Raw genomic sequence first — 26,007 nt, forward strand, 5'->3', positions numbered from 1 at the left:
GAGGTGGTGGTGGATGGTGGTAGTGGATGGTGGTGATAGTGGAGATGAAGGTATCAGTCGGTGGTAATAATGTGAATGAAGGGGCAGTCGGAGATAAGGGAAGTGAAGGGGTTGGCAGTGTGTGGTAGCGATGGAGGGTGGGACAGAGGGGAAGGGTCAGGTGATAAAAGGAGTGGTAGTACGGTGTTAGAGATGGCGGTTGCAGTAGTCGTGGAGAGTGGCAGTTTAGATAAGGTGGTGGTTGTAGTTGTGTTGGTTTGTGGGTATATGGGTAAGTGATGGCTGCAATGGTCATAGTAGTAGTACTGGTGGTGGCAGCAATGGTAGTAGTACTGGTAGTGGTAGCAATGGTACTAGTACTGGTGGTATACCTTACATTTATACATTTGATGAGTTCCGAAAGTTTTATACTCTCAAATCCCGGCCTTGGGCCAGGCTATCTGGTGCTTGCCTGGTCAACCAGGCTGTTCCTGCTGGCGGTCTGCTGGCCCACATCCATCACAGCCTAGCTGATCTGGCACCTGGTAGAGCTACTTGTCTAGTTCTCTCTTAAAGACTTCTACAGTTGTCTCAGCAGTATTTCTGATATCTTCCGGTAAGATGCTGAATAGTCTGGGACCAAAGATGTTTTTGTGCCCACAGCGACCTTGCTTTTCATTGGGTTGATTTTACACAGCACGCACTTAGCGAAATTAGTAACATACGCAACGTCCAGTCAAATTAAAGCTTGAAAAACGACAGTGTCAACGAAGCTAAAACTCTCGTTAATCCACTTCATTTACACTGAACACGACGATTTGGATATCGTTTGTGAATGACTAAGTTTAACGTGACAGAGAGACACAAACGAGACAAAATTTAAAAAAATCATATTGACACAAAGAATTTTCTTGATTCCGGATCCAAAACGAGAGTTATTTTTTCTTTTCAAGGCTGGAGAAAAAGTGTCATCCAGCGCACCGTGTGGTATCATCCAGCCAGTGTAATGTCATCCAACCCACAGTGTGGTGTCATCCAGCCAGTGTGGTGTCATCCAGCCCACCGTGTGGTGTCATCCAACCCACCGTGTGGTGTCATCCAGCCAGTTAGTGTCATCCAACCCACCGTGTGGTGTCATCCAGCCAGTGTGGTGTCATCCAGCCTTCCGTGTGGTGTCATCCAACCAGTGTGGTGTCATCCAGTCCACCCTGTGGTGTCATCCAGCCAGTGTGGTGTCATCCAGCCAGTGTGGTGTCATCCAGCCCACCGTGTGGTGTCATCCAACCCACCGTGTGGTGTCATCCAGCCAGTTAGTGTCATCCAACCCACCGTGTGGTGTCATCCAGCCAGTGTGGTGTCATCCAGCCTTCCGTGTGGTGTCATCCAACCAGTGTGGTGTCATCCAGTCCACCCTGTGGTGTCATCCAGCCAGTGTGGTGTTATCCAGCCATTGTGGTGTCATCCAGCCCATCGTGTGGTGTCATCCAGTCAGTGTTTACCTGGAGTTTACCTGGAGAGAGTTCCGGGGGTCAACGCCCCCGCGGCCCGGTCTGTGACCAGGCCTCCTGGTGGATCAGAGCCTGATCAACCAGGCTGTTGCTGCTGGCTGCACGCAAACCAACGTACGAGCCACAGCCCGGCTGATCAGGAACTGACTTTAGGTGCTTGTCCAATGCCAGCTTGAAGACTGCCAGGGGTCTGTTGGTAATCCCCCTTATGTGTGCTGGGAGGCAGTTGAACAGTCTCGGGCCCCTGACACTTATTGTATGGTCTCTTAACGTGCTAGTGACACCCCTGCTTTTCATTGGGGGGATGGTGCATCGTCTGCCAAGTCTTTTGCTTTCGTAGTGAGTGATTTTCGTGTGCAAGTTCGGTACTAGTCCCTCTAGGATTTTCCAGGTGTATATAATCATGTATCTCTCCCTCCTGCGTTCCAGGGAATACAGGTTTAGGAACCTCAAGCGCTCCCAGTAATTGAGGTGTTTTATCTCCGTTATGCGCGCCGTGAAAGTTCTCTGTACATTTTCTAGGTCGGCAATTTCACCTGCCTTGAAAGGTGCTGTTAGTGTGCAGCAATATTCCAGCCTAGATGTCATCGAGCCCATCGTCTGGTGTCATCCAACCAGTGTGGTGTCATCCAACCAGTGTGGTGTCATCCAACCAGTGTGGTGTCATCCAACCAGTGTGGTGTCATCCAACCAGTGTGGTGTCATCCAACCAATGTGGTGTCATCCAGCCAGTGTGGTGTCATTCAGCCAGTGTGGTGTCATCCAGCCCACCTTGTGGTGTCATTCAGCCAGTGTGGTGTCATCCAGCCCACCGTGTGGTGTCATTCAGCCAGTGTGGTGTCATCCAGCCCACCGTGTGGTGTCATCCAGCCCACCGTGTTGTGTCATCCGGCCAGTGTGGTGTCATCCAGCCCACTGTGTGGTGTCATCCAGCCCACCGTGTTGTGTCATCCGGCCAGTGTGGTGTCATCCAGCCAGTGTGGTATCATCCAGCTCACTGCGTGGTGTCATCCAGACAGTGTGGTGTCATCCAGCCAGTGTGGTGTCATCCAGCCCACTGTGTGGTGTCATCCAGTGTGGTGTCATCTAGACAGTGTGGTGTCATCCAGCCCACTGTGTGGTGTCATCCAGACAGTGTGGTGTCATCCAGCCCACTGTGTGGTGTCATCCAGCCAGTGTGGTGTCATCCAGCCCACTGTGTGGTGTCATCCAGTCCACTGTGTGGTGTCATCCAGCTAGTGTGGTGTCATCCAGCCAGTGTGGTGTCATCCAGTGTGGTGTCATCCAGCTCACTGTGTGGTGTCATCCAGCCCACTCTGTGGTATCATCCAGTCAACTGTGTGGTGTCATCCAGTGTGGTGTCATCCAGCTCACTGTGTGGTGTCATCCAGCTAGTGTGGTGTCATCCAGCCAGTGTGGTGTCATCCAGCCAGTGTGGTGTCATCCTGCTCTGAGAGACACTTTATTATTCTGTGATTTATGTCTTCCTCTTGTGCTCCTATTCTTTCCTTCTTTCCTTTCTTATTTTCCCTTCCTTCCTCCGACTCTCTGAGTAACCCTGATTTCTCTTGACTCACGCTGACACACTCTTACTCCCCTTGATTCCTGATTTGATTCACTCTCGTCAAGCGGTTATAACTCTGGAGACTGTTAGAACTGTAGAGGTAATTTTGAAGAGATCAGTCCCTCAGCTGTGATAGAAGGTAGTTCGTCCTTTAGCTAAAGAGGCATGAGGCTAGAGACGTGTTACTGGAGGTAAAAGTAACATGTAGCAGTTGGAGGTGAGGTCGCTGGTGAACGGGGCCCACTAGTAGAGGCAGGTCATGGTAAACACTTGTTAGAGGATTTCACCTGTACCACGATATGATGGTGTTGCTGTGTCTGACAAAAATCATATAAATGATATACAAGACTGACAAGAAACACTATGGGTCCCGCTCACCTGTGCCGTCATCTCCACCTGCTACTTTTCACGTCTAACTCCAATAAGTCTCGGACCTCGTGCCTCTTTTTTTGGCTAAGGGACTGATTACCTCAATAGTGCCTCTCCACTTCTGTCTCCGGTGCAATAATCATCAGAATACGACCGAAGAATCTTGCATTGCAGGCGACATTAAATATACCTATGTGTTCTACATGTGTCTTACTCATGACTATCTCTTACTGATGTGAACTTCCACTGGCTCTAACTTTCTAACTTGAAAATTATTCACACCGTGAACTTGGAAACATTCCAGTGGTCACCATCTGAGACTCAACTTGCCCCAAATTAAATTTCTAAAAAATATAGAATTGTTACAAGCTTTTATGACATAGCCACCCTCAGACACTGATAATGTTATGGGACGTAGAATCGACTGGAGTACAGGTCAGTGTGCTCGTCTAGCAGTTTCTAGGTCAGTGTGCATGACTAGTAATCTCTAGCGTGCGGGTCAAGTAATGTTTACGTCAGTGTTCATCTTTAGTAATATGTAGGTGAGGGTGCAGATTGCTTCTAGGTCAGTGTGCAGGTCTAGTACTCACTGGGTCACTGTGCAGGTCTAGTACTCACTGGGTCACTGCGCGGGTCTGTTACTCAATAGGTCACTGTGCAGGTCTAGTACTCACTGGGTCACTGCGCGGGTCTGTTACTCAATAGGTCACTGTGCAGGTCTAGTACTCACTAGGTCACAGCGCGGGTCTGTTACTCAATAGGTCACTGTGCAGGTCTAGTGCTCACTAGGTCACTGTGCAGGTCTAGTACTCACTGGGTCACTGCGCAGGTGTAGTACTCACTGGGTCACTGCGCAGGTGTAGTACTCACTGGGTCACTGCGCAGGTGTAATACTCACTGGATCACTGCGCAGGTCTAGCACTCACTAGGTCACTGCGCAGGTCTGGTGGTCTTGCCAGTGATGACTCTAAAGTGCTCTTGCTGCCAAACTCTTCAAACTTTAATGAGCTCGTTAAGCTTTGTTAAATCTTGTTACATCAGCGAAGCCATATTTCCCAGGGGAAGCTGAGACCAGGCTTGGGGTAGGGCATGAGGGTCTGGGGGTTTATGATGGACTGGGGAGGGCATGATGGGCTTGGGAGGGCACGATGGGCTAGGGAGGGCATGATGGTTTGCGGGGCATGATGGACTGGGGAAGGCATGAGGGTTTCGGGGTTATGATGGACTGGGAAGGGCATGATGGGCTGGGGAGAGCATGAGGGGTGGTGGGAGCGCATGATGGACTGGGGGACAGCATGGTAGGATGGGGTGAGGGCTTGTGGAGACATAGCTTCGGGGGGCCGGAGAGAGGACCTAGAGAAAATTAATTAATTGGGGTTGTGCTTCGGCGTGTGTGTGTGTGTGTGTGTGTGTGTGTACACACCTGTGTTTACAGGGGTCGAGTCACAGCTCCTGGCCCCCGCCTCTTCACTGGTCGCTACTAGGTCCACTCCCCCTGCCACATGAGCTTCATCAAATGGATCCTGCCTCCATTACATAACTCTCCAGACTGTTTCACTTCCTGACAACTCTATGACTGAAGAAGCACTTCCTAACATCCCTGTGGTTCATCTGAGTCTTTAACTTCCAGTTATGACCCCTTGTTGATGTGTCACATCTCTGAAACATTCTGTCCCTATCCGCCATGGCTTTTGATTCTATGTCATTTAACGTATTGCAGCTGGGCCTCCCTTCTTGTCTGTGCATATTCGTTTCTGGTTCTTCGACTAATCTCCCTATTTTCCTTGGTCCTTTGTCTTCTGTGCATTTTCCTTTCTCTAGCACACTTAGTTTTGGCCTCTCTACACCTTTGGGTGAACCAAAGGGTCGTTCTGGTCTTCCCATTGTTTCTGTTGCCCATGGCTATGAACCTCTTCTCCACCTCTTTGCATTCTGTTGTCACATGTTCGATCATTTCATTTACTAACTTTCCCATACTATGTATTCAATGCTCAGGACTACTGATCTCTTGCTTCGAGGGGCCTTTCGTATGTGATGTCCTCAATGTCTGAACTACTCAAGATGAATATGAAGTTCAGTCTTGCTAGTTCATCCTCTCCTCTCCCTCTGGTAGTGCCTCTTAACATGTTGGTGCATCAGATTTTCCAGTACAACCTCCATCATCTTGGCCCTCCACGTTTCTGGTCCCCCATGTGACTCCAAGTTTTCCCAGTCAATTTAATTGTGACTGAAATCACCCCATAACTAGTAATTTTGACCTGCCCACATGGGCCCTTCTGGCCACCTCAGCTAGTATATCAACCACTGCTCTGTTGCTCTCATCATATTCTTGTCTTGGCCTCCTGGCCTCCTGCTGTTCTGTGGTGGGTTGTGTGTGTGTGTGTGTGTGTGTGTGTGTGTAAAACTGTAGCTGTATAGCATTAGCTCAAAGGTAAGATTTTTAAGTTAAACATGATTGCACACACACACACACACACACACACACACACACACACACACACATACACACACAGGCAGGGTAGGACCAGAAATGAGAGAAATATATTATGAAGAGATGCTAAAAGAACTGAACCTGACGACCTTAGAGAAAGACAAAGGAAGACATGATTATTTAACAGTTTGTTAAAAGGAACTGATAGGGCAGACAGGCAAAAACTGTCTGAATTAAGAGGACTAGGATCAAGGGGACACAGGTGGAAGCTGAAAATAAAATGGAGCCATAGTGGTGTCAGGAATATTATTTTAATCTCAAGGTGGTTGTGAAGTGAAATGACTTGTATGAGGCAGTGGCAGAGGCCAACTCAATACACAGCGTCAAGCGTAGATATACGGCTATAGAGGCTAGAAGTCAATGATGTCGATCAAAGTGGTCTAGAAAGTCAGGCCAGGAGCTAAGTTTTGACCTCCGCAAACACAACTCGGTGAGAACACTTGCACACAGTACATAGTATGGACCAAGAAATGGTAAATCCTGTCTTGTCCTGTATTTTAGAGTTTTGCCGACAAGAGAGGAATGAGTATGTGGTACAAGACTTACAGGAGGCTGATATACAAACTAGAAGAGCAAGCAGCAGTATCAGGGAAGGTGCTCAAGAGGATACAGAAATACCTGGAAAACAGAAAACAGAAAGCGATGATATACCAGGTAAGGGAGTGGGTCCGGGGGACGACACACACACACACACACACACACACACACACACACACACACACACACACACACACACACACACACACATAGGAATGGAAAATAATGAAAGCAAAGATCACAGGAAAATAGAGAAGCGAGCAGAAAAACCAGGGTAAGAACAGAGGCTAAACGAAAAATTGAGAATGACATAGCATCGTAAGCCATATTTAAACCAAAGTTGTTATACAGCCAATACATCAGATGGAAGACAACGAAAAAGAACTAGGTAATAAAGAAGAAGAAGAATGAAGAACTCACAAGGGATGACCAGGAAGTCTGCGAGCAGCTGAACAAAAGATTTGAGGTATTCTTGGAGGAAACAGGGACATTACCAGAAAGTCAAAAAGAAAGTGTACACCAATGAAAACTGGACACAATACACACAAGAGAAGAGGTGAGGAAACTACTGTCTGAGACATTGACCATGAAGGCAACAGACTACATAATTTGTGTGAATTCTAAAAGAGGGAGCGGAAGCACAGTTTTAGCCACCAGCAACAATCTTCAAATTACTTGAAAAAGGGCAACTGGCTGAAGAATGTTAGATAATAGTAGTAGCCATAATATTCAAGAAATAAGACAGGCAGTATTAAACTAGAGGCCAGTGTCACTGATAAGCACAATATTTAAGGTTTATAGAAAGATAATCAGAAGAGAAATGGTGGCGCTTCTGGAAGGCAGCAGGTTCATAAAATCAATCGACATGATTCTAGAGACAGTAAATCCTATTTCACAAAACTACTAAAGATCTACGACAAGATAAAAGAGATGAATGAGTGGATTAAATATATTTGGACTGTAAGGCTTCTGATACAGTACAACACAAGAGATCGAGATAAAAGCAAGAAGAACAAATAGGAATAACAGGAGAGGACACTGTAATAGATTAAGAAATATTTAAGAAGGAAACTATAGTGATTATCCGAGAATAGGTATCTGAACGGGCAAGTGTGACGAGTGGGTTTCCACAAGGATCAGTCCTAGTATACAAACATGAACATGACAGAGGTCTAGGTGTACCAGTTCGCAGATGATGTAAGACTCATGAGGAGAACAGAACCATAAGAGGAAAAAGTAAGACGGATCTGGACACGATGCAAGATTAGTCTGAGAGGAGGTTATAAGAATTTATACCCGGAAAAAGCAAAGTAATGAAAATTGAGGACGGGCAAAGAAAACCGCAGAGTACAAGCTCAGGAGACACAAGCTGCACACCTCACTCAAGTGGGACCTCAGGGGTAAGTTTAGTACCGAGCATATTGCCTGAGGCGCACATCAACCCGCAAATTTCAGCAGCCAATACCCCTGAATGACCTCAGCAAGAGGTCATTCAAGACACTATACACACTTTACGTCAAGCACACCTTGGAATATGTATTATTATTTTTATTATCACATTCGTTGGGGAGAGCGCTAGACCCGTAGGTGTCGTATAGCACTTGAGAGAATGGGAGACATTTAGATTCGATCCATGAAAAGGAAGCACAGGTTCAACCGCTTAGATCAAGAATCCCTCACAGGCATCTAGGAACCCCCCTTGACGGAAAAGTATGTAGCACCAGAATGGAACCCACACCTGATCAAATTTAACAAGAAACTGGAAAAAAGAGTGCAGAGGTTTGCAGAGAGACTAGTCCCAGAACTAAGGGGTATGAGTTATAAGGACAAGCGAAACGAGCCAAATTTGATGACATTGGAGGATAAAAGGTCCAGGGGTGATATGATAACGACATACAAAATACACTGAGTAGGGTACAGCTGGAAGTTCAAAACATAAATGAGTCACAGAGATGTTACGAAATATGTCTTCAGCCTCGGAGTATTCAGGAAGGTGAACGAACTGGACAGCGAAGTGGTAGAGGCAGGTTGAATGCGCAGCTTTAAGAACAGCAATGACAGGGATCACAAAGCCAAGAGTGAATTCAGTAGCAAACAGGGAAAGGCAGGGCCAGGAGCTGAGAATCGATCCCTGCAACCTCCAATAGAGAAGCACAAATGGGAAGCAGGTGCCTGTACATAAGTACGCACCAACGTAAGTGCACAACACACACATACACACACACACACACACACACACACACACACACACACACACACACACACACACACACACACACACACGCACACTTCATCCTCAACTCAACCTTTCTCTCCACATTTCATCAGCTTGGTAATCCTAGCAAGCTCCAGCATCAAGGCCACTCATCTCCTTAGTGTGAATCCCAGAAATCCCAGCTCTCCTAGCTGGCTCTCAGCACCTTCCCATCTCACATGATGAGCCTCCATTGACTCCCTATCCACTCCCAGCCTCCCTCAAAGATGGTTCTAGGCAGGTGATCCAGCGTCACAACTTATTTGTTGGGATGGGTGGGTTGGTGCGAGTGTGGAGATGGAGAGGGAGGGATGGAGAGAGAGAGAGAGAGAGAGAGAGAGAGAGAGAGAGAGAGACAGACAGAGAGAGACAGAGAGAGAGAGACAGAGACAGAGACAGAGACAGAGACAGAGACAGAGAGAGACAGACAGAGAGAGACAGACAGACAGATCATATTACTGTTGTTGCTTCTGCCGTTTCTTTTTCTGCTGCTGCTGTTGTTGATGCTTCTGCTGCTTAGTTATAAACAGTGTTAAACATAGTTTCAAACAGATCATTAAGTAATGCGGCTGTGTCTTGTCTTCACTGTCTGTCCTGCCGGAGCTAAGCTGACGCATTAGTGTGCATTACCAAGGTTTACCGATGTTATCTATGAAATGAAATCATTCATTAGTGAAAATTCTTCATCCGGGAAAGACTTTTAATTTAAAGAATCAGATCTTTTTCTTTTAATCGAACCTTTTCTGCCTCCCTTTCCGCCAGGAGTTATTTAATAACCTTATGGGTTTGCCGCTTCCTTTTTAAAATAATAATGTAGGTTCAACCTCTTCAACTTTGGAAATAACAATGAAAAACAAAAATATGGTATAGTTTCGGGGCCACCTCTTGGAGTTTTAACATCTATTAAAAACACACCAAGAAGAATCGTTTTAAAGATATCACACGACACATTATTTGGCTTAGATATTTGGACAATGTTTTGATGACTGCTCCCAGGTGTTTCAACTTCACTCACTTCAGAGACTCACTTAACAATGGCTGAGCCTTCCATTCATCAAGATTGTAATAAAGTTGGTAGAATTACCGACAATATGTAAAGTAAAAGGACACAAGTGCAACTAATGTGACATTTTTATTGTGGCAACGTTTCGCTCTGCAGGAGCTTTGTCAAGCCGTGGCTTGACAAAGCTCATGGAGAGCGAAACGTTGCTACAATATAAATATCACATTAGTTGCCCTTGTGTACTTTTACTTCACATTCATCAAGATAGAAATACTCTTAAATGCAAATAAAATTGAAAATTTCCATCAGTAAGAATAATTTAATACACTACTTCTCACACCATGGCCTCAAAACTAAGCGGGAAGCTGTCGTAGGGCTCTTCCTCCCAGCACTCCGTATAAACAGTGATGAATATATTGTAGAAGAACAAGAATGCGCTGAAGAGATAGTTACCATCTTAAATGTCCCAAAACACAGTATCTACTACACACTGAAAAACCTTCTTTATTCACAGCACACTCAAAGAAAATATCAACACTGATATTATTATTATAATCATAATCAAGCGCTAAACCCATAGAGGTCATACAGCGCTGCACCAACATTGATAGACGACTGGTCCTCCTCGATGGACAGACTATCATCACCATCGCCACGATTCTCCAAACAGTCAACATGGATTTAGCAGTGCTTACTACCATAACTACCAGAGATCACCAGAAGCCCTCAACCCACAACTACTCGCACAACAGTGTGGTGGATGCGATCAATTCTATGTCGGGGAAACCGGCAGAGACCTTCAGAAGCATAAATGTGAATGCATCGGGGTAAAACCAACGACGTACGCGTAGTTCATCGCAACCTTCGTTCTCACATCATGGACTGGGGAAGAACACAACTGTTACACCACTAGAACCTAGGAAGCAGCAGTGATCCACGTCACCAATACCACCGAACAAAACAGTGAAATATACATCTGTTGGCTGGACCTACTGTCCACATTATCCATAATTCGTGCAGTAAACACGAATTAGTACCTGACCTGACTTGTAGATGATCTCGCATTTATATCACCTCACAGATGAACTCTCTCCTTTTTATGTTCGTTTGCCTTATAAGGCAGAGTATTTGCTTGTTCCTGAATACATGATAAAGCCCAGCTTCGGGAGAAACGTTGTATTTTTGCATATTACATCAGGCTTGGACATTATTACCAATAACCAAGATACAGTTATTTCTAAGATACATCAAATTTTCTTAACTTTTAGCCTGTAAATGAGGTGAGGTAGGATAACCCCTCCTAGCTTGTCCCTCCAAGATGCTGAAAGGTTTCTGATCCACGAAACTGGAATTAACTTCCTTTCTCTTCTATCAAACCCTATTACCTGCCGTACCTTAAAAGATGACCCCTACAATTTCAGCGCTTCCCCTGAATTTAATAACAACAATAATAATAATAATAATAATAATAATAATAATAATAACACTATAACGGTGCATAAAACATACCTTGTTTTAATCTACATCTTGCTGTATTCAGCTATTGTTACATTTAGTTTGTATACAAGTTGATAATCATATACATTAATCCCTGTGTAATGTGGATACAATTATAATCCAGGCTAATACCCCTAAGTTAGTAGAAACTCGTTCATAAATATACATACATAATATGAATAATAATGGCGAGAGCATCTAGCTCTGACTGTCTGTCTCTGTCTTTCTTTGTCAGCGTCCCTGTATGTGTCTATCTCTTCCTGTCAGTGTCTGTCTGTCTCTCTGTCTATCTTTTCGTCTCTTCCTGTCTGCCTTCCTCTCTCTCTCTCTCTCCTTATATGCAGAAGCAAAGCGTAAATACCGACTAATTGCAAGGAGAAAGTAAATGCCTTTAGTCTCAGTGTCTGTGTCTGTCTGTCTGTCTCTCTCTCTCTCTCTCTCTCTTCCAGACGTCGATAAAGACAAGAATAAGGCTCTTCCGGTGAGCTTCATCTTGGCAGACTGACAACACGAGCTGCTCACACTCGCTACACACAGCCTCAGCAGTGGGAGTTAGAATGTCTCTCACAGTACAGGTTACTGCAACGTGCTCAGCTCTCACAGTACAGGTTACTGCTACGTGCTCAATTCTCACAGTACAGGTTACTGCTACGTGCTTAGTTCTCACAGTACAGGTTACTGCTACGTGCTTAGTTCTCACAGTACAGGTTACTGCTACGTGCTTAGTTCTCACAGTACAGGTTACTGCTACGTGCTTAGTTCTCACAGTACAGGTTACTGCTACGTGCTCAGCTCTCACAGTACAGGTTATTGCTACGTGCTCAGCTCTCACAGTACAGGTTACTGCTACGTGCTCAGTTCTCACAGTACAGGTTACTGCTACGTGCTCAGCTCTCACAGTAAAGGTTACTGCTACGTGCTCAGCTCTCACAGTACAGGTTACTGCTACGTGCTTAGTTCTCACAGTACAGGTTACTGCTACGTGCTCAATTCTCACAGTACAGGTTACTGCTACGTGCTCAGTTCTCACAGTACAGGTTACTGCTACGTGCTCAGTTCTCACAGTACAGGTTACTGCTACGTGCTCAGCTCTCACAGTACAGGTTACTGCTACGTGCTCAGCTCTCACAGTACAGGTTACTGCTACGTGCTCAGTTCTCACAGTACAGGTTACTGCTACGTGCTCAGTTCTCACAGTACAGGTTACTGCTACGTGCTTAGTTCTCACAGTACAGGTTACTGCTACGTGCTCAGCTCTCACAGTACAGGTTACTGCTACGTGCTACTCAGTCGTCTTCGGATTTGCGGCTTGGTATCTGCACCCAGAGTCGTTCACTCTCACTTCTGGGATCAGATATACACATCCAGAAGCGTTCATCTTAACTTTTGGGACTTGATGTACACACCTAAAAGCGTTCATTTTTAATTTTACCTGATACATGCAGCCTAAAACTCCCTCTTAATTTTGAGACCTGATAGATATACCCAGCAGCGTTTTCTTTCACTCTTACATATCTCGTATATACGCGATCGCGGGATCAGAAATTCGATCGAGAATTCACGATTCACGTTGTTCTACCAGTTAGATCACAGCTGTACAAGACTTTCAAAACCTGAAACTAACTCACGAAATCGTAATAACACGACTGCAAACAAACCAGGGTACAGGTGGGGTTAGAACCCATGGCAAGTGAGTCGTAAAACTCCAGGTCAGCGCGTAAACCACTGGGCTAGCTGGGTACAATAAGATTAATCCAACTAGGTATATGTGTACACCTTAGGGAGGTTAGCATGGGCCCCACTGTGACCACTACTTTCAGCAGAGCGAGACGTGGATCCTACTATTTACTGTTACCCTCGTTTCTGACTATGTGATTCATCTTCTATTCGTTCTTTTCATTGAATACTTTTGTTGAATATTTCACTGGCACTTGTTTAATAGGCTTTTAACTTTTTTCTCTATTCTGTCCTGATATGTCTTGGGGAAAGGATAGGTGAGGCATCTTCAGTTATGAACTAAATGAAGGCTTGGAAGATGTGAAAAGGAAAAGGTATCACCCGTGTATAACATGTGTCCTGCTTGCTCCAAAACTCAAGTCTGGCTAATTGGGCACATTAAGTCATATATAGAAATTGCAATGCTCGCACTCCAAAAGCCAACATGACAACTAAGCTCATTCAAATGTCTTACACACACAGTCCTGTTAAACGCTGAAGCCCCTACCTCTCAAAACATCCTCCACTCCCTCCTATCACCAGACGTCCTTTGCACATTCCGTCCATCCTGGATTCGTGCCTCCTACTTATCTTCCTTCATCCTTTCTAAATCAATAAATTTCAACCTTCTGTTCCTCCTTTATATATATATATATATATATATATATATTTATATATATATATATATATATATATATATATATATATATATGTGTGTGTACTCACCTAGTTGTACTCACCTAGTTGAGGTTGCGGGGGTCGAGTCCGAGCTCCTGGCCCCGCCTCTTCACTGATCGCTACTAGGTCACTCTCCCTGAGCCGTGAGCTTTATCATACCTCTGCTTAAAGCTATGTATGGATCCTGCCTCCACTACATCGCTTCCCAAACTATTCCACTTACTGACTACTCTGTGGCTGAAGAAATACTTCCTAACATACCTGTGATTCATCTGTGTCTTTAGCTTCCAACTGTGTCCCCTTGTTACTGTGTCCAATCTCTGGAACATCCTGTCTTTGTCCACCTTGTCAATTCCTCTCAGTATTTTGTATGTTGTTATCATGTCCCCCCTATCTCTCCTGTCCTCCAGTGTCGTCAGGTTGATTTCCCTTAACCTCTCCTCGTAGGACATACCTCTTAGCTCTGGGACTAGTCTTGTTGCAAACCTTTGCACTTTCTCTAGTTTCTTTACGTGCTTGGCTAGGTGTGGGTTCCAAACTGGTGCCGCATACTCCAATATGGGCCTAACGTATACGGTGTACAGGGTCCTGAACGATTCCTTATTAAGATGTCGGAATGCTGTTCTGAGGTTTGCTAGGCGCCCATATGCTGCAGCAGTTATTTGGTTGATGTGCGCTTCAGGAGATGTGCCTGGTGTTATACTCACCCCAAGATCTTTTTCCTTGAGTGAGGTTTGTAGTCTCTGACCCCCTAGACTGTACTCCGTCTGCGGCCTTCTTTGCCCTTCCCCAATCTTCATGACTTTGCACTTGGTGGGATTGAACTCCAGGAGCCAATTGCTGGACCAGTTCTGCAGCCTGTCCAGATCCCTTTGTAGTTCTGCCTGGTCTTCGATCGAGTGTATTCTTCTCATCAACTTCACGTCATCTGCAAACAGGGACACCTCAGAGTCTATTCCTTCCGTCATGTCGTTCACAAATACCAGAAACAGCACTGGTCCTAGGACTGACCCCTGCGGGACCCCGCTGGTCACAGGTGCCCACTCTGACACCTCGCCACGTACCATGACTCGCTGCTGTCTTCCTGACAAGTATTCCCTGATCCATTGTAGTGCCTTCCCTGTTATCCCTGCTTGGTGTGTGTGTGTGTGTGTGTGTGTGTGTGTGTGTGTGTGTGTGTGTGTGTGTGTGTGTGTGTGTGTGTGTGTGTGTGTGTGTGTGTGTGTGTGTGTTTGTGTGTGTGCCGAATAGGTAAAACTTCCGATTTTGACTTAAATAGCAACGCTCTTCTTGCCGAATAAGGCAAGCAAAAATTTGTGTATGCAATAATTTCGCAAAAATCATTCTAAACCTAACGAAAAAAATATATTTCATTGAGTTTGTTTATTATTAAATTCTTCACTCATTGTTCTCTGCATAATATTTCCACCGCACACTGACTTCAAGCGCAACCAATATACTGCCACCCGCCTGCATCTTTTAAATACAGTGTTTAGTTAGTAAAATGTATCATCAATTGAGTTAAATTTAGAATGTATATAAGGATTTTCAAGGAGTTTATCAAAACAAGAATTTAAATTTTTCTTTAAAGTAAGTTTTGCCTTAAAGTTTAAACATTAAAGCAAGATTTTGTATTTTAACTCTCGACGTCTTATTAGCCACTCGAGAATTTCTCCAAGTACTTACTCAAGGAACAAATGTTTCCTCTGGTGTTTTTAGAAAGTTCAAAAGGAAGACATGCATGAGTGTAACTGGACAAAGGTACGCTGAAGACAATGAATATGTGTTGAAGCATAGCTCTTGTGAGAGTGTGAGAAGGCGCTTGTGTTTCTAACACTTCAAGACTCAGTCTTTATACTTGAAGACCGAATCTTTACACTCTAAGACCTTCTCTCGCAAGCAAAGAAATACATGAAAAAGATACCTTTAAGACGATATTCTGCAATACAGAGAAAAAATATTCATTTTTTATACTTGCTAGGAAGTCCTAAACCCGCGAGAGCCATTCAGCGCATAAAATTACTGAAGGCACGATCCTCCGTCAGGTAAAAGTAAGACATTCTATCTCACTATACTGACAAAGGAAGAGAAAAATATTTGTGAAGTGCTCACGCACGTTGTAGTGATGATGGACGATGTTGCTAGGAAGAAGAGAAAAAACTATTGAATTTTATAAATATATATATATATATATATATATATATATATATATATATATATATATATATATATATATATATATATATATATATATATATATAGATATATATACATATATATAAAACATATAGAAAGGGACATCTGGCATTTTCTTTCGATGTAACTTTGAGGTGAAATTTGTGAGGAAAATCTCTGTCGGATCTTCTCAGGGAAGCAAACCTGAAAATAAGGTTTCAGGGAGATTATCTACATTCATATATACACACAATGTATACATGTATATATATATATATATATATATATATATATATATATATATATATATATATATATATGTATGTATATATGTATGTATGTATATATGTGTGTGAGTGTGCGTGTGTGTGTGTGTGTGTGTGTGTGTGTGTGTGTGTGTGTGTGTGTGTGTGTGTGTGTGTGTGTGTATGTGTGTGTGTGTATGTGTGTGTGTGTGTGTGTGTGTGTGTGTGTGTGTGTGTGTGTGTGTGTGTGTGTGTGTGTGTGTGTGTGTGTGTACTCACCTAATTGTGGTTTCAGGAGTGGTCGAGACTCAGCTCCTGGCCCCGCCTCTTCACTGATTGCTACTAGGTCCTCTCTCTCTCTGCTTCCTGAGCTTTATCATACCTCTTCTTAAAACTATGTATGGTTCCTGCCTCCACTACTTCACTTGCTAGGCTATTCCACTTCCTGACGACTCTATGACTGAAGAAATACTTCCTAATGTCCCTGTGACTCGTCTGAGTCTTCAGCTTCCAGTTGTGACCCCTTGTTCCTGTGTCCCCTCTCTGAAACATCCTATCTCTGTCCACCTTGTCTATTCCCCGCAGTATCTTGTATGTCGTTATCATGTCTCCCCTGACCCTTCTGTCCTCCAGTGTCGTCAGTCCGATTTCCCTCAACCTTTCCTCGTACGACATCCCCCTGAGCTCTGGGACTAGCCTTGTTGCAAACCTTTGTACTTTCTCTAACTTCTTGACGTGCTTGACCAGGTGAGGGTTACATACTGGTGCTGCATACTTCAGTATGGGCCTAACATACACAGTGTACAGTGTCTTGAACGATTCCTTATTAAGGTATCGGAACGCTATTCTCAGGTTTGCAGGCGCCCGTATGCTGCAGCAGTTATTTGGTTGATGTGTGCCTCCGGTGACGTGCTCGGTGTTATGGTCACCCCGAGGTCTTTCTCCCTGAGTGAGGTCTGTAGTCTTTGTCCACCTAGCCTATACTCTGTCTGCGGTCTTCTTTGCCCCTCCCCAATCTTCATGACTTTGCATTTGGCAGGATTGAACTCGAGAAACCAGTTTCTGGACCACATGTCCTGCCTGTCCAGTTCTCTTTGCAGTCCTGCCTCATCCTCATCCGATTTAATTCTTCTCATCAACTTCACATCATCTGCGAATAGGGACACTTCAGAGTCTATTCCTTCCATCATGTCGTTCTCATATATCAAAAATAGCACTGGCCCTAGAACTGACCCCTGTGGGACCCCGCTCGTCACAGGCGCCCACTGTGATACCTCTTCACATACCATGACCCGTTGCTGCCTCCCTGTCAGGTATTCTCTGATCCACTGAAGTGCCCTCCCTGTTACATGCGCCTGATCCTCCAGCTTCTGCACTAATCTCTTGTGGGGAACTGTGTCAAAGGCCTTCCTGCAGTCTAGGAAAACGCAATCAACCCACCCCTCTCTCTCGTGTCTTACTTTTGTTACCTTGTCATAAAACTCCAGGAGGTTTGTGATACAAGATTTGCCTTCCATGAACCCATGCTGATTTTCATTTATAATCTTGTTCCGTTCCAGGTGTTCGACTACTCTCCTCCTGATAATCTTCTCCATGACTTTGCACACAATACATGTCAGAGACACAGGTTTGTAGTTTAGTGCCTCGTTTCTGTTTCCTTTCTTAAATATGGGGACTACATTTGCTGTCTTCCATTTCTCAGGTAGTTGCCCAGTTTCAAGGGATGTGTTGAAGATTGTGGTTAGAGGCACGCACAGCATCTCTGCTCCTTCTCTAAGGACCCATGGGGAGATGTTGCCCGGTTCCATCGCCTTTGAGGTATCAAGGTCACTTAGCAGCTTCTTCACCTCCTCCTCAGTTGTTCGTATGTGTGTGTGTGTGTGTGTGTGTGTGTGCAATAAGATCACAGTAAACAGGTGATATCAGAATATGCAAAACAACCACTGTGAAAGGATAGTGAAATTCCAAGCGCTTTCGTGACTTCTCGCATTATCAAGGAACTATATGTTCCTTGATAATGTGAGAAGTCACGAAAGCGCTTGGAATTTCACTATCCTTTTACAGTGGTTGTTTTGCATGTGTGTGTGTGTGTGTGTGTGTGTGTGTGAGTGATTTTTGTCCCGAGGAAGTGCTATTAAAAGCATATGATTATGTGTTGAGGTGTACTATTCTGTGTAGATTTATGTTACAGTATATCAGCAGCCTTGATACTGAAGGGCTCCTAATCCAAGGGACTGGATCTCCGCTCCCCCGTTTTGTATCAATATTATCTCTGAGTAAAGAGCAGTATGACACGCTACGGGTTTAGCACTTGTGAATATAATTAAAATAGTATCAGAGAATGGTTGGAGCTATAATTGCATCTGAAAAGATTTTAGTATTAAAAAAAACAGTCCCCAAGAAACGATTCTGTTTTGGGTAGAATCAGATGACTTAAGACCCGATCTGGAAAAAATATATAGACACACAGCGTTCATCCCCTCCCCCATCCCCATTCTCTCCTATATTAGGATTTCTTTTCCAAATCTTTTTCTTATTAATTTTGAAATCTAAGGCGATTTGTCCGGGGTTCCGGTTAGTGCCGGCACCGCTTGCTCAGGTCCTAAGCACTGTCGGTACTGGCACCATTTCCTGGGGGTTTAAGTATATACCAGTGTCATCTGCTGGGGTTTCGAGTATAAGCCAGTACCGCTGATGTCGCTGGCGAATGTGATTTCAGATTTTCTGGGTCGTGGACAAAGAAAAAAAATAATAAGCAATTGGTGGTAGGAGAAGGCGCATCTCTCTTCAACTAGAACAAGAGGAATGAGAAGATGGAAAGTAATCTTAGTCACACAGGAACCTCGTCTTGTCTAGCTCGTTGAAACTCGTTCCATTTCACACACTGGTGCTCCTCTGGGTGGGCTGAGTGAGTGTGATTGTGTATAGTAGCGGTGGAAACCTTTGTCTCTCTGTGTCACAGGAACCAGCGGGAAGCCTCCGGCACGGTGGCAGGTTTGCTGATTATACACAGGGACTGTGGCATTGTTGAGGCTGTTGTGGGTGTCCTCAGGGCACAGGTGCAATGGGTAGTAGTGATGAGAGCGTTGCTGAGACTGTCAGTATCCGCAGTGTGTTAGCTCTATCTCTTCCTTCGTAGCTTCAACCTCACAAACTCTTCTCCAGTTACTTGTATCTGTCGGTTAATTGATTTTCGTTCATTTCTGCGAGATCAAACATTCTACGGAAATTTATTATATGTGATTCTCGATTAAATTAAATTAGGTCAGATTACGTCCGGTCAGATAAAGTTAGGTTACGCTAGTTAGGTTCGGCAAGGTGTAGTTAGGTTACATTAACGTAAACTGACGTATATTTACCTAAAAATAACAGAAATCACGAAATTTAAAAACGTGTAGCTTAGATCTAGCAGAGCGGGGCGTATCCTTATATCTTAAAACGTGTATTTTCTTACGAAAAGCTGAATGGAGAGGCGCGTCGTCATGGCCACCGTGAGAATAATCAGCCCTATTTGTGAACACACTGCTGACACCAGGTCAATCAATCAAGACTGAGAAGCGACCAGCCGCGAAGCATCAGATTATGTTAATCTTACTCACCAGGAAGCTCTGCTTCAAGTGAATTTCAACAATGTCTTTAATCTATTATTACAATAGGTGAACTGATTACCTCGTCTTCCAGTATTATCTATGTATAGTTCAGCAAGGCTGAGGGACAAATTGCCCCCCTTTACTACTGTCTTCCGTGTATGATCCTGCAAGGCCGAGGAACCGATTACCCCTTCTCCCACTGTCTTCTGTGTATGGTCCTGCAAGGGCCAAGGGGCTAATTACCTCCTCTTCCACTGTCTTCCGATTATAGTTCTGCAAGACTGAAGGATCGATCGCATCTTTCACTGTTTGGGTATATCTCTGTGTCTTTATTCCGAAACGTTTCGCCTACACAGCAGGCTTCTTCAGTCGAGTACAGAAGAGGCAGCAGAAGCAGTAGAGATATAAAGACGATGTAATCAGTCCATCATCCTTGAAGACGTAGTTTTGAGGTGGTCAGTCCCTTAGCATGGAGAATAGTTTTGCTCCATAATCTGGAACAATTGCTTCAGACTATGGAGCGAAACTCCATAGTTTCTACTGTTTCTGTTGCCTCCTTTGTACTCGACTGAAGAAGATAAATTAGACACATGTGCAACACTTGGGAATCTTTACTGAAGAAACATTTCGCCACACAGTGTCTTCATTAGTCATATACAAAGAAAAATGGTGAAGATCAGAAGGATTTTGGGGTAATCAGTCCCTCAGCTTGGTGTGGATGCAATCAGTCCGTCAATCTTGAAAAGAATACAGCATATGCACGAAGAAGTGGTTTATACACTGTAGACAGGTGAGGTGAAGAAGTCGTAGGCAGTATCACAGTGGACAAATCCACATGTGGAAGTAGGTCATGCATATAGGTTACGCAAGTGAAGAATTCCCAGTATGAAGATATTGCTGTGTCTGACAGAAATGTAGATAAATGGTTCAGAGAACCGATAAGTTCTAGGAATCTTGATACAAGTAATTCTTCACTTGTCTAACCTATAAGCATGACCTATTTCCACATGTGGATTTGTCCACTGTGATACTGCCTACGACTTCACCTCACCTGTCTACAGTATATAAGCCACTTCGTGCATATGTTGTATTCTTTTCAAGATTGATAGACAGAATACATCGGCTCCAGGCTGAGGGATTTATTACCCCAAACTCCTTATGATCTTCACCATTCTTCTTTGTATGGACTGATGAAGTCACTGTGTGGCGAAACGTTTCCTCAAAGATTCTCAAGTGTTTCACATGTGTCTAATTTATCAACTTGTCGGTTTTCTGAACCATTCATCTACATTCGGCTGAAGAAGCCTACTGTGTAGGCGAAACGTTTCGGAATAAAGATACTTAAGTGTTGCACATGTATCTTACTTATCAACTTGTCGGTAGAGTATACCATTATTATATTCATCTCTGTACTGAACTGATACAGCCACTAGTTGGCGGAACGTCTTCATATAAAGATACTTAGGTATTGCACAGCTACCTCCTCACAGGCTTTAATTTAACTAGAATTATATATTATATGGAAGCGCTAAATCCATAAGGGTGTGTTAGGTCAATAAGACACTATTACAACCCAGGAATCCAAAGGCCTGTTATCCTGGGGTAAAGGGAGCAAAATAAACACAGCAGAAAAACTCTTGACTTATATTATCCTTCACCAAGTAAGAACAGAAGCATGTACACTATGTACACTATGCACAACAATAGGTATTAGTGCACTCCACGGTAAGCAAGACAGAATAGAAGCCACTACAGAGCAGACCGTGCTTCAACCAGCTCTAGAATGGGAATAATAAGGGCAGGGTGGTACCCACAACACCTCTGCGATTGCCAAAACCATTTTCTCATTGGCTTGAACCTGGGTACTGATCGAGCGACGGGGCCCCATCATCCGATCCTTAGTACTGGTTCACTGGTTGGGGGAGATAGCCTTTCAATGAGGGTGCGTACATGCGCCGAATTAAGATTACATACTCTTTGCATGCCACAGACACAATATGTCGTTTATGGCATTTTACTGAGATGTTTCTTCCACGACTTATCAGTTTATTCTTGGTACACGAAACATCTTAAAAATACCCCCCAAAAAAACTGCATATTGTGTCCTAGTAACATACTTGCCGTTATACAGCATTGATAAACACTCCATAAGGGTCTGTCAGCGCCTGGGGTGTGATCGATATTCAGATCTGCTCTAAGGAATGGGAGGTTCGCTCAGATTCTTTGAATCAAGATCTGCAGGAAAAAAGGTATCCCAGGTATCCTCTGAAAGTTGTCTTTCTTTTTTTCTCCAAGCTTTCCCTGCGATAACTTCAGAACGACTCTTCTGATTCAGCTTCAAATTTTCGCCTCTGGTGTACCTCACTTAAGGGAAAGTTTAGATTGTAATTGGCCACTTATATTCAGGTGCAAATTGATAACTTTTACCACACGACTAGCACAGCGAATTCCGAGTGATGACTTGAGAACGCCTCTTCTGCTCGGCTTCAAACTTTCAACACATGTATATCCTACCTAGATGACGAATAGAATTGATATTCGATTCTGTGTGAGCCAAACTGCATTTTTTTATTTAAAAAATGTGTTATTTCGTGCAATAACCTAATACAGTGGACCCCCGCTTAACGATCACCTCCCAATGCGACCAATTATGTAAGTGTATTTATGTAAGTGCGTTTGTACGTGTTATGGACTAATCTACTTCACAATATTCCTTATGGGAACAAATTCGGTCAGTACTGGCACCTGAACATACTTCTGGAATTAAAAACTATCGTTAACCGGGGGTCCACTGTATATATGGACTTAACATTTATATTGGGGCATTCAACTAGGGGAAACCTCAAGTGGGTGACAGAATTACTTTCTCTCCTCTTCCAATGTTTCCTTTCGTGTTCAACTACGAAAAATATGTTTATTGAATATGTCATTTTTTTATATACAAATAGAGATGTAAACTGCTAGAGTGGGAAGGACTGTGATGTAGGAAGTGGGAAAATAGCTAGAATTTCAAAAAATATATACGACAAACTATTCGTTCCCAGATGGGACTCTAGCACACCTCTGCTTCTGTAGTAGTAGTAGCAGTATAGTAGTAGCAGCAGTATGGTAGTAGAAGTAGTAGTAGTAGCAGCAGTATAGTAGTAGTAGTAGCAGCAGTGTGGTGGTGGTGGCGGCGGCGGCGGTGGTGGTGGTGGTGTGGTGTGCGGCAGCGGCGGTATGGAAGGTGGTGGTGGTGGTGGCGGATGTGGTGGTGGTGGTAGCGGTATGGCGGTATGCAGCGCGGCGGTGTGGTGGTGGTGTGGTATGGTGGTGGTTGGGTGGCGGCGGTGCGTAGGCGGTAGTAGCGGCGGCGGCGTGGCGGTATGGTGGTGGTGGTGGTGGTAGGTGGTATTGGTGGCGGCTAGGTGGTGGTAGTGGCAGCGGCGGTATGTGGTGGTGGTTGGCCGTGCGGTGGTATGGTGGTGGTGGTGGTGGTGGTGGTGGTGGCAGGCGGTATGGTGGTGGTGGTGGTGGTGGTGGTGGTGGTGGGAGCGGCGGTATGGTGGTGGTGGCGGTATGGTGGTGGTGGTGGTGGCGGCGGCGGTGTGGTGGTGGTGGTGGTGGTGGCGGCGGCGGCGGTGTAGGTGGTGGTGGTGGTATGGTGGTGGTGGTGAGTGGTAATAGCAGCAGTAGTAGTGGTAGTAGTAATAGCAGTAGTAGTAGTAGTGGTAGTAGTAATAGCAGTAGTAGTAGTAGTAGTAGTTTGTTGTTGTGTTTGTTACATACAGAGCATCGTGAGTACCTACTCACGATGCTCTTATAGCCATAAAAAATTCAACACACATAATAAAACTAGGACAAAACTAGCAAACAATAAACACAACGAACAGAAACACCTGACACAAATAAATGTTTCCTGCAAGTTAAACTAACTAACATCAAAGAAAAAAATACTTAAATTAACATCAATTATTCCCCTGAATGCTCCTGTAATTGAACACACATAATTGTAAATATGCAATCACACACATATACATAGGTTTAACTCTGACAAACACTAAACCCTTACGAGGAACCCTAAACACGAGCTGGACACTCGACATAGCATTCCCTATAAGGTGTAGACAGACATTACAGCCACAAAATCCCACAAATTGAAAGCTGTAATGGAGAAATCCCAGTGGAAGGGAATTAAACAGCAGTGACGAGGACCCCATCTGGAAAGGCATTTCCCTGGAATGAGCCTGGAAACTGGAATCCAAATTATTGTTGAAACTTTTGCCTTACTGATATTGCTTTTTCCTAATAAAACACAAACTCTTGGAAACAGATAAATATACCAAGGAGAGACGTTTGATTCAGCATTACCTCCAGTATTATTACTATTATTATTATTATTATCATCATCATCAACATATGGAGAAGTAATAATCCAATTGTTATGAAAGTCGTGGAACTCAATCCACTTGTCAACTCTTTCATCAATCTCCATCATATGACATTTTCATGGGACATCATTTGACCTTTCACCCATTTTCATAAGTGAACAAGTTGACTTTTCCCCAGCACCATCATATATCATATTTTCCCACGTAGAAATATTTTGTCCAAATATTATTCCATTTCCTCGTTCTGTCAAAAGTCTTTGTTACAATTTTTTATTTACTAACATTTTTCAGTTGACTTGGAAATGGATAATCTGAAATTTAAAAAAAAAAAATCATAGGTTCAAGATTACACACAAATTTCACAGCTCAGACTTGAGAAATGAAACTTGAAACATTTAAGTCATGAGGACGGCTCGAAACGTCAAAAATGGGGGTTGAAGGGGCAAGGTTTTAAATTGTCCGGCTTAAGCATCCAACAGGTGTTTGTGTTAGCGTGTAAGATCTAAGTGAGTGGAGACAAGTAAATTTTTAGGATTTCATGGACTGCTGAAGTGAAAGCAAATTAACATTTATGAAGGCCTTCAGGGGAAACCGGTTAGCAGGACTCGAGTCGATGGTAAGTACAGTGCCAGCACTCTAAAGGAGAATGTGACGATATTGCAGTACAAAGGGCTATTCAACTATTGAACGAATGATGGTGGATGGGTTTCCTTTTTTATGGAAAGGGGATGTAGGGGGCCACCATACCATGGAGGGAGATGACCGGTGTGGTAAACAAAAGAATTTCCCTCCCATTTTTTGTGTTTGATAAACCGACACTATAATCACCTTGCCTTTTTGTATTAAAGGAAATGCACACATACACGCTCCCATTTCACACACAGTGACAATACCGTTCAAACTCCCAGTTGGATGCATTCCACTCAATTACTTTCAAAGCCAAGAGTAAATATGTACAGGTTGAATTCAGTCCCCTTGTGTGTGACGCATGTGTATTTATCGTACGTGTCCTTGGTGTACGTGTCCTGTGTATCCTTAGCGTGTTTTCCCTGGCGTACGTGTATTATGATCTACGTGCATTGAGGCGTACGTGTCCCGGTGCTTATGTGTAATGTAGCCCACGTGTCCGGTTCGCTCCGGTGTGTGTAGCGGAGCATACGTGTCCAGTGCGTGTAGTGTAGCGCACGTGTCAGGTGCGTTCCGGTGCGTGTACTAGAGCATACGTGCCAGGAGAACGAGACAAATCCGAGTAGAGTGAACATATGTTTCACACGCATGATCTACTGTAGTGGCGAGCGTATTTACGTGATAATATTTATACTGGTGCTAATCATGTTTGACGTTCGTACGATAAAGCTGTGTGATTTTTGTGTTGACATTCGTAACAATCGAATCTGTGTGAATTTTGTACTGATATTCGTAAAATTCGGATTTGCGGGAATTTGTTGTTCATATTCTTAAGACTTTGTTAGGTTACGTAAGGTTCGTCAGGAAACACTTGTCGTGTTTCCTGACGAGGGTCTTAGATGATGACCCGCCGTTTGAGCTTTTGGTGATCTGAGGCCTTCCGCTGGCTTACCGGTCCACCCCTTTAAAAATTATGGTCAGTTATAACTATTTCTTTAATTAAAACTTTGTGCTAACAATCGTAATATCAGTATTTGTGTTAATTCGATGATGATATTCGTAAGATTCAGATGTGCGTCTCTCAAACCAAGGATAAACATTTTAACAAGTTGGTTCAATTGAAAATATATTTCGACATTAGGAAACATTACTAAATACGAACGCTAAAAATCACCTTACAGCGTACTAGCATTAAAATTCGTAAAACACGCCAGAATAATATAATGCAGTTTTATAGGCGCCCTCACAAAGGCAGTTACGATACTCACAGTCATCACAAACATGAATTATGTATTAATGTATCTTATATAAACTGCGAGACACATGACCACGGAAGAATCCATAATACAAAATTATCTGATGGAAACTTCAGACGTCTGGGTCTGTCCTGGAGCAACGTCATGA

This window comes from Cherax quadricarinatus, chromosome 5, assembly GCF_038502225.1.
Source record: "Cherax quadricarinatus isolate ZL_2023a chromosome 5, ASM3850222v1, whole genome shotgun sequence".
In the NCBI taxonomy this organism is placed as follows: Eukaryota; Metazoa; Arthropoda; class Malacostraca; order Decapoda; family Parastacidae; genus Cherax; species Cherax quadricarinatus.